Below are 16,130 nucleotides of genomic sequence, written 5' to 3'. Positions count from 1 at the left end.
TATAAACCTTATCAGTAACCATGTAATGCATAGGCAGCCCTTTCAACTTGAAGTCAAATTTCATTTAGGCCCTCAACTACGGCTTGTTCCAATTGAGCACCTGAACATATGATAAAGTGTTTCAATTAGATACATTCGATTCAAATTTAAAAAAAAAAACTTTTGCACATGTCCTCAAGAGTCTATTAGATAGTTAGGTTAACCACATAAAATATATCATCTCTTTTAATTTACGCATTCGCCTTGATAAGTCGTAAAACCCCAAATGTTTTCTAATTAAGGTGCATATAATAAAGGAGATAATATACTTTATGTGATTAATTTAGCAACCTCATAGACGCTTGAAAATAAGTGCAAAAGTTTTTGCAAAACTCGAATGGAAAGTGTCTAATTGAGAAACTTTTTATCATGAGTTCAAATACTTAATTGGAACAGGCAGCGTCTAAATAAAATTTACTATCAAGTTTAAGGAGCTGCCGATATATGTATTAAGCCATTAATCAGTGTGGATTCTCACATCAATCTATAACTTAACCATAGTAGAGGTCGAGTCTGTGGGCTGATGAAATTGGAAGAAAAAGCAGAAATAACCAACCAAACTACACATGCGGGCCGACATTTGCATGCAGATGTTGAACAAGAATATCGGTTCTCCACAAGACAACAACAAATTCTTGAAATGCCACTAGCATTGCAAAGAAAAATGATTTTCTTTTGCATTGAAGTTAGTGCAGTTTGAGGCACGGGGGTGGGAGTAGAGTTGGAGAGAGGGACCACTCAACCTTACTTGAGCCTTCGCCTTCTCCTTCACCAATCATCATATCTCATAATGAAGCAGAAACCCAATGGAATACTATTCTCAAGATTAGCCACAAAATTCTTCTGGGCAACCTGTTATCTCCTTTCTTTTCTTCAAGGGTGTGTTTGATATGACAGAGAATGTTTTCCGTTTTTACCTTGTTTGGTTGCACTAAATATTTTGGACAATGTTTTCCTTAAAAATTTGAGGGAAGACATTCTTTGAATAAAAAAACATACCAACGCATTCCCAGCCCACCTTCGCACTATCCACCCACCCCTATCTGCCTAACCCACTCACCCCCCACCACCCCCACCTATCACACCACACCTACCACCCACCAACAGAAGTTGCACTCCGAATTCAAAAATGTCATGATGTTTTACTTTGAATATATGCAAATGCTCATAATATCAGTCAAGTTCATTCTTTTAACTAACTAAGCACGAATTTGCAAATTGATAAAACCTGGTGGACGAATTTTCCATCATAAAATGACATTTTTCAACATGCGTACCAAACACAAGAAAATAAGTAGGAAAATCAATTATTTCCGAGAAAATATTTTTTTGAAAAACATTTTCCGTTATACCAAACACACCCTTGCTAGTGCACAGGTTGCCTCAATAGGATTAGTAAGGTAAGATCTAGCCCCCCTGACTTGTACTCTCCCTTTGGGGTATTTTTCGCTTTCTAGAAAATAAATAAAATTAGCCCTAGGCCAAAAGCCTAGTAGACTTTATTTAAAATAAAAAATAAAAAAATAAAAAAAGAGCTCCGTTATAAATGACATCATTAAACAGGTCATACCAAATTAAAAGAATACCACCATGAGTCATCACAGTTCTGCAGCTTTCTCAATCCATCTCCATATCTTTTGTTTTATCAGTTCCTGAATTTTTTCCTCCAAAGAAGTATGATAGGGCAATGAATTATCACCAAAATAATAATTAATTAATTGAGGAACACCTAATAGGCTTGGCTTCCTCTGGGAACAGGAAGGACCAATGATGCATCATATTTTAATACAGAATTAAGTTTTAGAATGCATACAAAACAAAGTAAAATGAAGGCAAGAAGATTGCATGTAAAAAAGGCGGGGGACCACCCTACAGACAGAATCTATTGGTACTTCCTAGACAAATAATGCAGGACACAACCTTATAAACACTATATAAAATGATGGAAAATTATCTCAAACTATAGCTGATTTCCTAAATCAGGATTTAAACCATGAGGTCCCCCCCTCCATAATTGGCAAAATCAATTGGTACACTGTCATATTGTATAGCATGACCTAGCTAAAAATAAATTAATATAGTACTAAGTGTTGAAGGAAAGGGACTAAAGCATTTCATTAATGCAATATAACATAAAAATTGTACTTTCTACAAACCACTTGCCATATAAAAGAAATATGAGCCAATGCTTTTCAATGAGGTCATCCTCATTACAAGCTTGCCCTAGATAAAGGGAGAAAAACATGGTGCTCATCACGTTTTGATGTCTTCAATCTCTGAGAGCCATGCAAAATATTAGTAAATTTAAAGCATAGAAGCACTTCCACCTCAAATTGAACTGATCTACGTGTGATACTATATATGAATTCGTAAATACTTATTCCCAAAAACAGAAATTGCAAGTAAGTTGTTTCACTTAGCAAGAGCCGAGTAAAGCATCTATTTACAAAGTGAAGCCTTAATTTGTGCAAGAGATATGTGTGACTTCAAACATATAAATGTAGAGGAATAGGAGCTTCCCACAGCAACTAAGCAGGTGAATCTGTGCTGCATTCCTGATCAGTTTAGACAGAACACATAGAACATATTGCAAGGAGCGGATATAACATTATAGCTGATACAATAAACAGATGATATAGATGTTCAGTATAACTGTATAAGGCATGAAAATATAGCCATATGAGGAATCTAACATTTGGGATTAACCGAGATATATAATGGTGGTGGAGACCAGGGGTACCTACGAAGAGACAACTGCCTATACATAACTCTTGGAAATACATAAGGAAGTAGATATCAAGCGCATATACATTCACTACTAACAAGATGCTAGAGAGAACTATTGACAAATTTAAACGGAAGTCTAATCAAGTGGTTGAATTTGTTCAGACAACTGAAAGATCTTATCCTGGAAATCTCCCCAATATGTAAAAACTTATAAACAACCACCAAATTAACAGAATGATAATTAGGGAATGCGAGGGGTCTTTCAAAAATTAGGTTTTGAAAATGAAGACAATGGAAAAAAGGAGCTCCCTTCAGTCCAAGCAAGGAAAGAGAGAGATGGAAAACTATCTCCCGCATCATTCACTCAATCACAGTAGCACAAAACCTATCCTTTCTACTGAGTGATTGGATGAATGAGTCGGCAGCTAATTCAACCCCAATTCTCCTCCACGAGTGGGCTGAAGGAAGCTCTCTTGGACCATTCCTCAATTCACTAAACTTTACAATTAACTTCTTCAACTCAACAGCCTTATTAAATTCACCAAATCATATGTACATGAGCTTCGGAGGAATAAGTAAACTAACCTTTTTTTTTACCAATATTAACTTTTTTGACAGCTTATATTTAACTCCCCCAAGAAAGCACAAACACTATCATCTGTAACCAGTCAGCAATACTTGGCAACAATTCACCATTACATCTCAGAAACAAATTGCAGAGAGTAAAAGGATAGACTTTGGCCTGAATTTCAATTTACAGAAGCAAGAAATAGTTTGCATTTAGCTTTTGAATGAAAATGAAATGCAAATGCAATAGACACAACCAAAATCATGCTTGAATAATAGCTGAAGGATGAAGAACTAGGAACTAAAGATACATTTTTTATTTTTTTTTTATTTTTGGTGAAGGAAAAAGCCCCTTGTCCCCCATCTCTTTAAGAAAACACATTTTGAACAATGAACTTGGAAATCCACATTATATTTTGCTTATTATGTGGTAAAATTTGCTTTGAATTGACAAAGATACAGCAAAAAGCAACTATCAATGCTAAGTCCATGATTAATCACAACAGAAAATAAGAATGCAAAAAAACTTTTTTCCACTATTGCTAGCATACCAAAGTAATTAATTTTTAATACCACATATGACATCTGAAACCTGAGAAGATACCCAAATTAGCTACCTTTCTCTTTGACAAACAAAAATTAATCAACCTGTAAAGCGCTAAAGAAGAAAACCAAAATCCCTGGCAAACCTTAGTCACCATACAAACACAATATGTTAATTCAACTCTTAGCACAAACCCTATAAACAATAACAGAATTGCAAAAATCAATCAAAGAACACAAAGATCTTTCATTTACCATTCCAATGAGTACAGTGGTTATATTAGCAAAAGACAGAAAAAAATAAGAATAACATATATAAAGAACAACTCAGAATCACAATGATTTTAATTCTATCAATCTGAATAACAAAAGGAAAAAAGGGAAGCAAAAGAATCAAGAAGTAAAGCAACTATCTTGGATAGTAATATGAATCTTAAGCAACAAAAAGATAATAAATGGAAGAAATATGTGAAAGTACTTATCTGCTAAATAACCAATCATCTGAAACCCGAAGTCTGCAATAATCTTTGGTAAGCTTTCATTTTCCCATTTATTTCAAGTGTTCCTGAATGTCACTTCACATCACAGCAATAAATAGAACTATGAAAACAAACAGCAGATAAAATAAGGGCGAAAAAAAAAAAAGATAAACAACGTTTGGATGAATGGAAAAAAAAACAAAAGAAATTATGAAGAAAAGGAAATGAGATAAAGATAATTTTACAAACTGAAGGAATATAGGAGAGTGTATAAATACAGAAAAGGGAAAACGAATGGTCGCTTTCGTCATGAGAGTGAGGGATTAGAAAGCGACTTTGTCAACAAAATCTTTCATCATACACCAAAGAAAGAAAGAAACCATTAAGACATATACATCATAAACACAAACAAAAAGAGTGACTTTATGTTACTATGTGTTATCAAGTGAGTAGTAATCTTTAATCTTTATCATCATCTTTTGCAAAAGATAAAAAAAAAAAGGGTCTGAGAAAAAGAGAGAAAAAGGAAGGAGATGGGGGAGCAGTCTTTTAATCTGGAAATTAATAGTATTACCTTCTGGAGCGCACTGAAGAAACAAGTGAGGAAGAGAAGGGATGTGGAAGACAGTGAATGCACATTGCAGATCAACAGTGGTTAAACTGGTGTCTGGGGTTCTGGTGTCGTACCACTTTTGACCATTGGGGTTTTATGGCTTTTACTCCCTCCGTCTCAAAAGATTAATCGTCCTTATTAAAAACAAAAAATTATCTCAAAATATTTATCATTTTATTTAGCCAAGATAAAATTAAATAGTTTTTTCCTATTTTGCTCTTATATTAATTACATCAATGAGCTGATTTTATGAGTTTACATACCAATATTTACAAAGTTCATCATTAATGAAGTAAATATTTATTGAGGAGAGAGAACATGATAAATATGTTAAGAAGGTGAAATAGTCAAAATATTACCCTTATAAATGTTTTTTAATGGGTGTAAATAGAAAATTCGACAAATATTTTGAGATGGCGGGAGTACCCTTTTAGCTTCAACGACACTTGTAAATTGTAACGCAAGAGGGAAAACAATAAATACTCCCTCTGTTTCAATTTAAGTATCTTGCTTTTCTTTTTTATCTATCAAAAAAAGAGTGCTTCTTTCTGTATTCTGTAACTTGGCAATTCAAACATCTTGTATAACAAGTTTATAACCAAGATTTAAAGGACATTTTAGTTAGTGTTTTAAAAGACGGGGCGTTTTACTTTCCGAGGGGCGAAGCGTAAGTCCCATAAATCTTTAAATTTTTAATTTATAATGTAGGAAAATAGTATAATAACACAAATTCTAATAAAAACTACATTAATAGTTTAAAAAAATAATTAAAAACATGATTAAAGGAACTCATAGAAAATAAAACTTCTAACATGATTTTACAAGTATAAATAATGCAATGATATAAAAGTTATTATGAGATGCAAATCAACTCTAACATCTTACTTTCAAACAATAAAAGAATCACAATTTCTCAAAATTATTTTATGTTTTACACCCTAATTGAAGAAGAAGAATAGTTTATTTATCTTGGTGATTCAAGAACTTGAGTAGTTCTTGAAAAATGAAAAGTTCTTCTTAAACTCACATTTGAAAAAAAAAAATACATACATATATATGTGGAGTGAAGGTTATTTGAGTATGATAAAGTTGTATCAACGAGAAAATATTTTTTGAGCAATGGATATTGTAATTATAGTTTATTTGTGTCTACTACTGTTTAAATAAATGATCAAAATATTAGTATTGATACTTACTTTTCTCATATTGTTTTCTTAAAATATTTGTTGATGATGACATAGTGTGAGAAATTTTACATAATTATTTAGGTGAAGGTATATTAGCATATTGTAATTTATAAGATGAAATGTCTTATGAGAAATTAGTAATACTTCTTATGAGTTACGAAAATATTATTCCCCTATCTTAAATTTTTTGAAAATGTGGGGGTTATGTGTTTTAATAAAATTATTTTGAGAGAATTTTTTAAAAGTGATAATATTTTACTTGGTATTATTATTCAAGTGTTTCTGAAAATAAAGATTTGAGGAGAAGCAAAAGAACAAGAAGAATGAAAAAAATATTGATCTTGTCGAAAATGAGTCTAAAATATTTTTGATGTTGTTTCTTCTCCTAATGTATTCTTTTTTAAAGAAGCCATTGATGGTGAAATTATTTCTAATTTTGAAAATATGATTTAAGACGTACCACAATTATGATACTGGATATAGTGGATTTCCCACTGTATTAGAGGGATTCAATGACGCAAACTGCATCTTAAAATCAGATGAGATAAAATTCAAAAGTGGTTATGTGGTCATTCTTGATGTGGGTGTTGTGGCACGAAGATCAACCAAAGTATTAGTTGAATCTACATTGAAATGCGAGTTTATGGCAATGGAATTGGCTAGTTATGAGGTTGAGTGGTTAAGAAACTACTTAGCAGGTATTCAAATTAGAACAAAGCCAACATTGTTTGTGTCGACATATTGTGATAAGAGCAGCTGTTGTGAGATGTGATTATTTTTATATATAATTGTGTGAAGTCTAAGGTGAATTTGGTCGACTCACAAGACTAATAGAAACATCAAGGGGAATGAAAATTTTGTCAAATTGAGAAGATCAACAATGCTGGTAACCCAATCTATGTGATTGGAGATTCCATAAATTAGGTTCATATGGGTAATAACAAGTCATTAGTTGATCAAATGTGCACTATTAAATTTTGTCCTTCCCTATGGTGTGTGAATATAGTGCATTACTGCAACACAAAGTGAAGTTGAGTTAAACTCTCTATCTGATTCATATACTTTATAGGTTGTGTATTGTAAAAACTGCGAGTACGACAAAGATTTGATGATTAGACCTATATGAGTGTGGATTCATAAAAGTTCTAAACTTCACTAATGTAAATTTATTTTTCTAGAGCACTCATGAATACCAGGACACGTGTATGGCCTCTTAACGTAAAAACCGCGAGTACGACAAAGATTGTGCGAGTATAATGTGATAAAATAAGACCCTGAACCTACAAACGAATTCTTGATTCATAAAAGTTCTAAACTTCACTAATTGTGCTGTAAGTTTTACTTTATTTTATCTAGGTCTGATTCATAGTTATGAGACACTAGATTCGATGCATTTTACTCATATGTGAAAACCCAACAAAGTTTCTCATTTCATTTTATTCAAAACTTCATACTCTATTCTATTCCTTAATATAGTATGTGGGGGATTGTTGAAAAAATATTATATCTCAAAAAGAATAATGATCATTTTTTAATTTCTCTTAATGTCTACTGTTAATTTTGGTCAAAATGATTGACGCCCAAGTCCTGATAATTCAATGTGATCAAATTAATTGTCTTTATGGCCAATTATCTTTATGGCTTTTACTACTCTTAAATTTTGGGAGCGTCTGGCTGATGATCATTATGTTAGACATCATCTTTCTTCTACTATATATATATATATATTTTATTCATGTGTTCACGTTGAGTACAGAAATATCATGAGCCAATATTTCTCTCACTTCTCATTTCTTTAGTGTTGGATTTTCTATCTTTGTAAAATCTTTGTTAGATTCTGACTCTTGCATTTATATTAGAAGAGCTTGTTGAATCCTGGGAATACAGGTACACCAGGTGAAATATCCTTAAGAATAATGTCTTTGACAACCTCAAGCTTTGAAGAATTTCCTACAAATATTCGTGATCAAGTATTTTCCGTAAGATTTTCAACAAAAGATATATTTAGTATTCAATTACTCTAAATAAAAATCAATGATCCTCCATAGATTCAAGATTTAAGGAATACAAAAGCAAAATTTTTATAACGAAATTGGTGAATGTATGTTATGGATGTGAACCTCATTTAATATGCAGAAATTCAATAAGAAGGTATCGATCATAATGAACTTTGAGTCTCGAACTATGACCTTAAATAGTGTGGAACTAATATTTTGAAATGTATTCGTGAAAAGCTAAATTTCATAGATTGCAGCCTCCCAATCACACTCAAATAAGCGAACTTTTCAAGAATATACATAAGAAATCACATCCGATATGATTTTTTAGGAATTTATTCAAACTATTTATTTATCCTAACAATTACACTAAGCACCATACAATTACCGTGAGACAATGATTATTAGAAAACATATGTTACTTTTCCAAGTAAACTCATTAAGTCATTCTTTCTATCAGGTGGTTGCATTTGGGTTTGCCATCTCAGATTCCTTAAAGGCCCAAGAAATACATGTTTGCTTGGAGGATTTCATACAAAAACTACTCTACCCAATATGAAAATATATTGGCTTAAGGGTGTGTTCAGTATGGAGGAAATTATTATCCGGAAAATGTTTTTCAATTTTCTCATGTTCGTTTGGTAAAAAAATTTGAAAAATATTTTCTTTAGGAAAACAAGTTTCTTAACCCTCTGTTTGGATGGTTGTTTCCCGTGGTTCATTAATGTACAGTATGGTGTTGTATTGTATTGTACTGTACTGTATTAATGAACACAATATTTGGATAGACTATATCGTTTGTTGTGGTTTAATAACATTTGTATTGGTTGGTTTGGTAGCATCTTGTATAATAACTTGTAAGTTTACTAAAATACTCTTAACTCTTAATTAGAAATTAGTTTAAATGTATTTAAAACTCAGGTAAACAATAAAATAGGAACTTTAAAAAATAAGTAGGTAGTGGGTGGGCAGTGTGAGGTGGGTGGTTATGGGATGAGGGTGGGGGTAGTGGGTGGGCAGTGTGAGGTGGGTGGTTATGGGATGAGGGTGGGGGTAGTGGGTGGGGGTGGGGTTGGGTGGTAGTAAAGGGTAATGTGTGGTAGGGTGGGGGTGAGTGGTTGTGGGGTGGGGTTAGGCGGTAGTGAGGGGCAGTGGGTGGTGGTTGGGGTGGGTGGCAGAAGAGTGAGGTAGTTAGGGGTGGGGGTGGGTGGGGTGGGAGTGAGTGGGGTGGATAGTGGAGGGTGGGTTATGGTTGGGGTGGGGGTGAATGATAGGGTGGGGGTGGATGGTGGATGGTGGATGGTGGATGGTGGAGGGTGGGGTATAATAGAGAAATGAAATAAGTAACCACGAAAAAACCACCAAATCCGTGGTTACAAAATTTGGAACTTTTCATGGTTATATAACCATGGGGTGAACCACGGGTTTACAACACCGTACCACATAATTTTACGAACAATAGAAACAAACATGGTTTCATAGAAAACCATACATTAACGAACCACGGGAAATCACTATCTAAACAGGGGGTAAAAATAAGGAAAATGACTTCCCTAATGAAAGTAAGGAAAACAAGTCCCACAAATGGCATTCCACCAACCACCTCACCACCACCCAACTACACCCCACCAAACCCCAACCACTCCCACCCACCACCACCCAATGTAACATCCCGTAAATTCGTGTTAGGTGTGAATGTGAAATAATTGGGGTTTAGATGTCATCTTATCTATATGGATTCCTTCGAGATAGGCACAGGTGTTAAATAGTCTTTTCGAGGTCAAACGAGGTAAAGAAGTTCGTTAGAAATTCTGAAATTCGTCTAAGTCTGAGATAGTTTTCAGTTATGTCCAATTTTTGGGTATTTTCATTGGGAATTTGGGAAATCTCAAAACATAAAATTTGTAGATCTCTGAAATACCTTTCTAATCATATAAAGTAGGGCTCAAACGGAGCTACGTACAAGGATTTATGATCATTTTACTGAGCAAATATCGATTGCGGAAACACGTGTTGGGCGTGCGTCGCGGACCCATCGCGCAAAATACAGATGCAGAAAAAAACATGTTCAGGCATTGGAGCAGTGTTGCATGGCCAACGCAAATCCATGATCAGGCATTGCACCCACGACGCCGGCTCAACGCGGAGCGGGGAATATTTTCTGGTTCCGCATTTTCTTCCCACTTCATTGTGTTATTTCCCACTTTGTTTCAAATCAATATTTCTGAGGAAAAGAACCCTAGAAAGGTCTCTCTAACCCTAAGGTGAGTTCTCACTCAATCTTGATCATTCCCACATCATATTCATCCCCTCTTGATAGTAAATCATCTTTCTAAAACCCTAAGTTCTTGAATTCTCAAGAAGAAGAAGATAGGGGCGTGTGGAATTCGTCTAAGAGGTAAAGTTTCTGAATTTTCCTAGTATTAATAAATAAATGGGTTAGAGTAGAAAGTGCTACAAGGTTGGAATCCGTTAGTAATTCATGAAAGGGATCAATTACCCGTTTTTAAGGCTAGAAAAGCCCTAGTTTTTTGAACAAGGGTAAAAAAATCCCTAGAATTGGTTAAAGTTCTAACCTTTCTCATCTAAAACCATTGTAGTGTGATTATTGAACGTTGGGAATTCCGTTTGGTAGCTTTTTAGCGGGATTTGAGGTATGTCTCTTTTTTAACGTACTCTTTTGAACGGTTTTTATGAACTCTTTGGTTGTGGTTTGTGTACATGAGGGACAAGCCCATATTAAACCTTGTTTGTACTGTATTATATATATACGTATTCATGATTTTTTTTCCCTCTCTAAGGGATGATTAAAGATTGAGATTATAAGATTTGGTATTTGAACTCGAATTACCCTTAAGGATGTTTAAACTTGATATTTGGAAAGCTTGATTATCTCATGTGAACGCTCTATAAATGGATTGTGTTGAAAGTGAAACTTGTTTAAAGAAGTGAGGTCGGTTTTTAAAACTGAAATGAATTGATGTACCCCTACAATGGGAAGATGAACATAACCCATGAGGAATAATTTGGCTATCATGGTCTTGTTTAATAGATGTCGAGTGCCACTTTTCCCAGTCCGAGAATCTCCATCTGCTCTAAGTGGGCGTGAGCTAAAATCCTTATGTCAGCTTGGTTGTTCAAAAGACTATCTCTTTACCCCTTACATCTATATCTTTTCAAAAGCCTAGACCATTCTTCTGGATCTGCATTAGTCCTATTTCAGGTGCAAAGCCTCTTCAATAAAGACCTCTTTTTTGGATTTCTCATTTTGTTGATTGAAAGAGAACAAGCGTTATCCATTGAGTAAAGAGAGGGTTTTCTAATAATGTGATTCGGGCGGTTGGTGGCCCCTTCGAGAGTTGCGGGTCCTTGCCGGCCGCACGAGTGTTAGCTCACGCTCAAAACTCCTCCGACACGAGTCCTAGTCATTGCGATGCAGTCCGTTTCCCGGCTTCGCTTGCGCGATTTGCACTTCTGATTGGTTCCAGGGATATGACTGGTGATTCGGCTTCTATGCCATGATTGATGATTCGACTAATATGCTATGATTTGTATCTTATTTGTGTTTAGGCCTGTATGGACAAGCTGTGCTAGTCCGTCAGGACGATTAGCCGTTATGGATTCTAACGTATCAATACGATTATTTTTGTGTTAGTCCAGAGGACGATTGATCTCTAAGGCATGTAGCCCCGTGCATCTATTGTTGTGCTAGTCCAGAGGACGATTAGCCTCTATGGCTTCCTAGCCCAGAGTATCGATTGATTGATTCGCCTGTGGGTGGTTTGTTGATGATATTGTTCCCAGATTTGAAAAGACTTAAATGGTAATAAGTAGTTTACTGAATCGAAAAAGATATACACTTGTCTTGCTGGTTTTATATTGATGATTGTGAGTTGCACGACTAATCTTGTCTTTGAATTACAAATTTATCCTATTGGAACGTTTCGTTTTTTTTTATTTCTAAACATTATTGTATTATTTTGTGATATTACTCATTGTCCCGGAGACACTCACTGAGTACCCAGTATTCAAGCATACCATTGTTGTTTTTGATGGTGTGTCAAATAACATTGAGGAGCAGGTTCATGATATGCCTACTACTTAGGAGAACTTGCTGCTTTCGAGACCATTCGGTGAGCCCACATGATTTCTTCGTGGGGCACCATTCTATCTTTACTTTTCGTATTTTAGTTTTCGGGCTCTGTCCCAATGAGTTAGACATTTATTCATTATCTCAGAAGCTCCATAGCTAGTTGACAGATTGTGGGTAGTGTGTTGGAGTCTCGTATGACTCGTTGAGGTGTTTTGCCACGTTTATTAACTGAGTATTTGATTTGACCTCCGCTGAATTATCTTTAAGAATGGTGATGCTTTCATTCAATTATAAATGGCTTGTTTCATATTTGTTGAGATAGTTTTTTAACAGAAAATATTAGGTGTTCGTTGTTTACAATAATGTGCTTCCGGTGTTGTTCATAGCATCGGATGCTTGTTACGTTTAGGGTCGGGTTTGGGCCCCAACCACCCCCCCAACCCTCCAAAAATATTTAGTTTCTAATTTTTTTTCCGGTTTTTTACACCCCCTCACCCGACCCAACACCACCACCCCTCCAAAAGAATTTAAATATTTTTTAAAAATGTTATATTTTTTTTTGTTTCTATACACCCCCCCCCCCGACCCCTATCCCTTTCCGAATTTTCTAATATGAATATTTTATTTTACTTTTATAGAAATTTTATAAAAAAATTGAAAATTTGTGTGGTTAATTGGGTGTGGAGTGGGTTGGTTGCGGTTGGGGGGAGGGGGGTAAGATTTTTTTTCCATTTTTATCAAACTAAAATAAAATATATGAATTATAAAATTTGAAAGGAGGGTGGAGGTTGGGAATTGGGTGGAGCGGTGGTGTGGGTTGGGGTTGGGGTGGGTGGGTGATGGGTGTGGTGTGGGGTTGGTGAGGCTTCGTGGGAATTTTTCGAAAAATATTTTGTACTAACCAACCGAACATGAGAAAATAAGAGAGAAATTCACTTATCCACTAATCAACCGAACATGAGAAAATAAGTAAGAAATTGACTTATTTTCATTGACTTATTTTCCCAAGAACACATTTTCATGAAAAACATTTTCCTCTGTACCGAATGCACCCTAAGTCATTTGTCGCCATCTAAACTTGTCCACAGAATTCGCTTAGACACCTCAACTTAGCCTTGTTCCGATTGAACACCTACACTCCTAAAATTTATACCTACTAAACACTTTTGTTGATGTGGCAAAGTGTGTGTAATACACACAAGACAGTCGCATGAGAGGCATTATTTAGCCTATTTTCCTTTTTTTATCTCTTCTTCGTGTAACCGCCATTATAACCACCGATGCCACCGCGACGCCGACGCCATCGCCAACCATCTTTCTCTTTCCCCTTCACAGACGATGACCACCACCTCTACCATTATCATTGCCACCGCCTCGTCGATTTTTCTCTTTAGTTTTGAAAACTCTACCACCATTACAATTTCCGTTCCTTTTCAATCTTAGTTGGTCATTCTTGTTAAACTGTGAATTTTCTTTTAGAAGAGAACATTTTGGTATGGGCAAAGAAAAGAAGAATTGGGGGTTCGGTGAGTGGGAGTGGGTGGGGTCTAGAGAATATTTTGTTTTTCTCTTTTTTGCATAAAAATAATTTTTCTTTTTCTTTCATTCATAAAATATTTTTTAATCATTATTTAGGACCGACATGCCACATGTTAACAATTAATTCGTCACTTTACCACATCATTGGCGAGTGCGTTACACACACTTTACATTTATAGCTGATTATTAAAACAATATTTAAGTGGTTCAAATTCGGAGTGGTATAGGTGTTCAATCGATACAGGTCAACGTTAAGGTGTAAGTGAAATCTGTGGACAAGTTTAGTTGGCTGCGGATGACCTAAGCAAAAATTATTCAAGGCTGATTTTATTTCATCTAAATCGGTGATCCAATTTGCATTGTTATAATTTTCAATCACATCAGAATATATCGAATAATTAATGAAATACTACTCCATCCTTAACCAAGGTCTTGAGTTCGAGCCCCCTTTGGTACGGAGTCACCATTGTTAAGGAGTGCTTTGCCCTCCAAAGTGGGACTACCCAACATGCATCCGGATTAGTCGGGCCCCAATGCGGATACCGGATACCGGATGGGAAGAAGAAAAAGAAAAAAACAAGTAATATGGTCAATCAACAATCTCAATATCCTTTCTAATGTCATCCATTAGGTTTCATCAAAATTTATTGTACATTGACTTAACCTTCCCATAACTTGTGCTATAACAACTCAAGTAACAATTGGAAAACATGAACATGAACTTGAACTTGAACATGACGGTTCCCAGAACAACTTGCATATAAAATAGTTAATATATTCGCAAATTTTAATCAAATACGAAATAAAAGAAGACGTCTTAAAGCCAGAGAGAAACACTCATGGAAATAAATATGTTTGTCGCAGTCTTCTGACCCGAGATAATGCCACACTCGATCTTGTGCGGGCAGACGATTTTTTAGAACTCCGTTCTTAATTATTGATAAATTCTAATTTTTGTCCTTGTAATATTTGACTAAGCATAATCATTTTGATTGAAGGTTTTGATTCCCCCCTTATAATTCTCTTTTTTTGTTGTTAATTTTGTGCATGATTAAGCGTTCTTAAAGTTAGTACTTTTTAGTATTTTTCCAACAACAAGAGAAGATAAGATTAAGTAGTAAACTAGAAACTAATTTCAGTCGTACAACAAATTCCAATTTTGCCAAATTGAACACTCTTTCATAGAATTCCAACAATTTCTCCCGCTCCTCAAAAGCCCACAGGAACGGAGTTGATGCTCGAACTAATGTGAGCGGTCTAAACTTCGACCCTTATTTCAAATAAAGACAAAAAAGGATATGTCAGTGACCCAGCACGACAAGCACGCTAAGCTAAGATCAACCAATGTTCGAACGCAGAGCCTTTCTTTCTCGGTCGTCTGTCTTAATAAGTGAATTCCGATTCATGCAGTCCTTCTCTGCTGCATAAATCGTCTCATGTGAGCTGTTTGATTGGTTGGGATACAGCCGTATCTTTATTGCTATATTTGTTAGTTTATTTAGTCCTAATAGATTGGAACAAAGAACATTGAAGTTCCGGTTTAAATTTTTTTTTTTTGGCACATTTAAGTGCACGCGAACTGATTTAAAATATTCTAACTTTGAGCAATAAAAAATAAAAGCATAAAACAACCAATGGAATCCAAATGTCATACATTATCATATTTGAATAGTGGTATATAAGAACAAAAGTGGTTAATATATCAAAATCAGAAACGTTCACGCTAGCTGTACATAAAACTAATATTCCCTCTGCTTAATTGTTTGTCTTAATTTGACTAAACACTGAGCTTAAAAAAATAAAAAATAAATTAAATTTTGTGTTCTTAAATTAAAAATACCCTATTCCGTCCATTTTAGTACTTGTCGTCTTACTAAAAGTAGATGATCCAAAGTAGTTGTCGTTGTATAAAACCAACGTATAATTATTATTAGTTTCCATCTTTACCAGTTCTCATTAAATGTGGTGAAAAATATATTTATATTAACTATTAAATTGAGATCAAAGAATAAATAAGGATAATTTAGTCAATTACACTTTTAGTTTATGTTTTCTTAAGGAACGCGCAAAAAGGAAAAACATGACAAGTAAAATGGATCGGAGGGATTATGTATGATGTATCTGTCAGAGTTAAGTTGTGAATGAGAAATGGCGTGAAAAAGGAATGAAGGGAAAATTTTAAAATTTGAGCAAAGTTCTTTTTGGGTAAGAACTTTGTCCCTCATTCATGATGAAAAGCAAGACCTATGTGTTTACATTTTGAAACACATCTTCTAGCTCTTAAAGAGTTGGAAGAAAGCTCCATCACGCCGTTGTTGCTTGGCTTCAAATTGATTAATATTTTGG

The 16,130-nt window shown here is 34.8% G+C and overlaps 1 long non-coding RNA gene across 1 annotated transcript; it reads right to left on the bottom strand.

Moving 5' to 3' along the window:
* Positions 1-2,129: 2,129 nt before the first annotated feature.
* Positions 2,130-5,050, bottom strand: LOC132052967 (uncharacterized). Its single transcript, XR_009414049.1, has 2 exons — positions 4,930-5,050; positions 2,130-2,653 (listed from the first exon to the last, which is right to left on the bottom strand). It is a non-coding gene; the product is annotated as an uncharacterized LOC132052967 (long non-coding RNA).
* Positions 5,051-16,130: the final 11,080 nt, after the last annotated feature.

The sequence above is a fragment of the Lycium ferocissimum genome, chromosome 1, assembly GCF_029784015.1.
Source record: "Lycium ferocissimum isolate CSIRO_LF1 chromosome 1, AGI_CSIRO_Lferr_CH_V1, whole genome shotgun sequence".
NCBI lineage: Eukaryota > Viridiplantae > Streptophyta > Magnoliopsida > Solanales > Solanaceae > Lycium > Lycium ferocissimum.
Note: the sequence above shows the minus strand (reverse complement) of the source record. Positions and strands in the feature narration are given on the sequence as shown.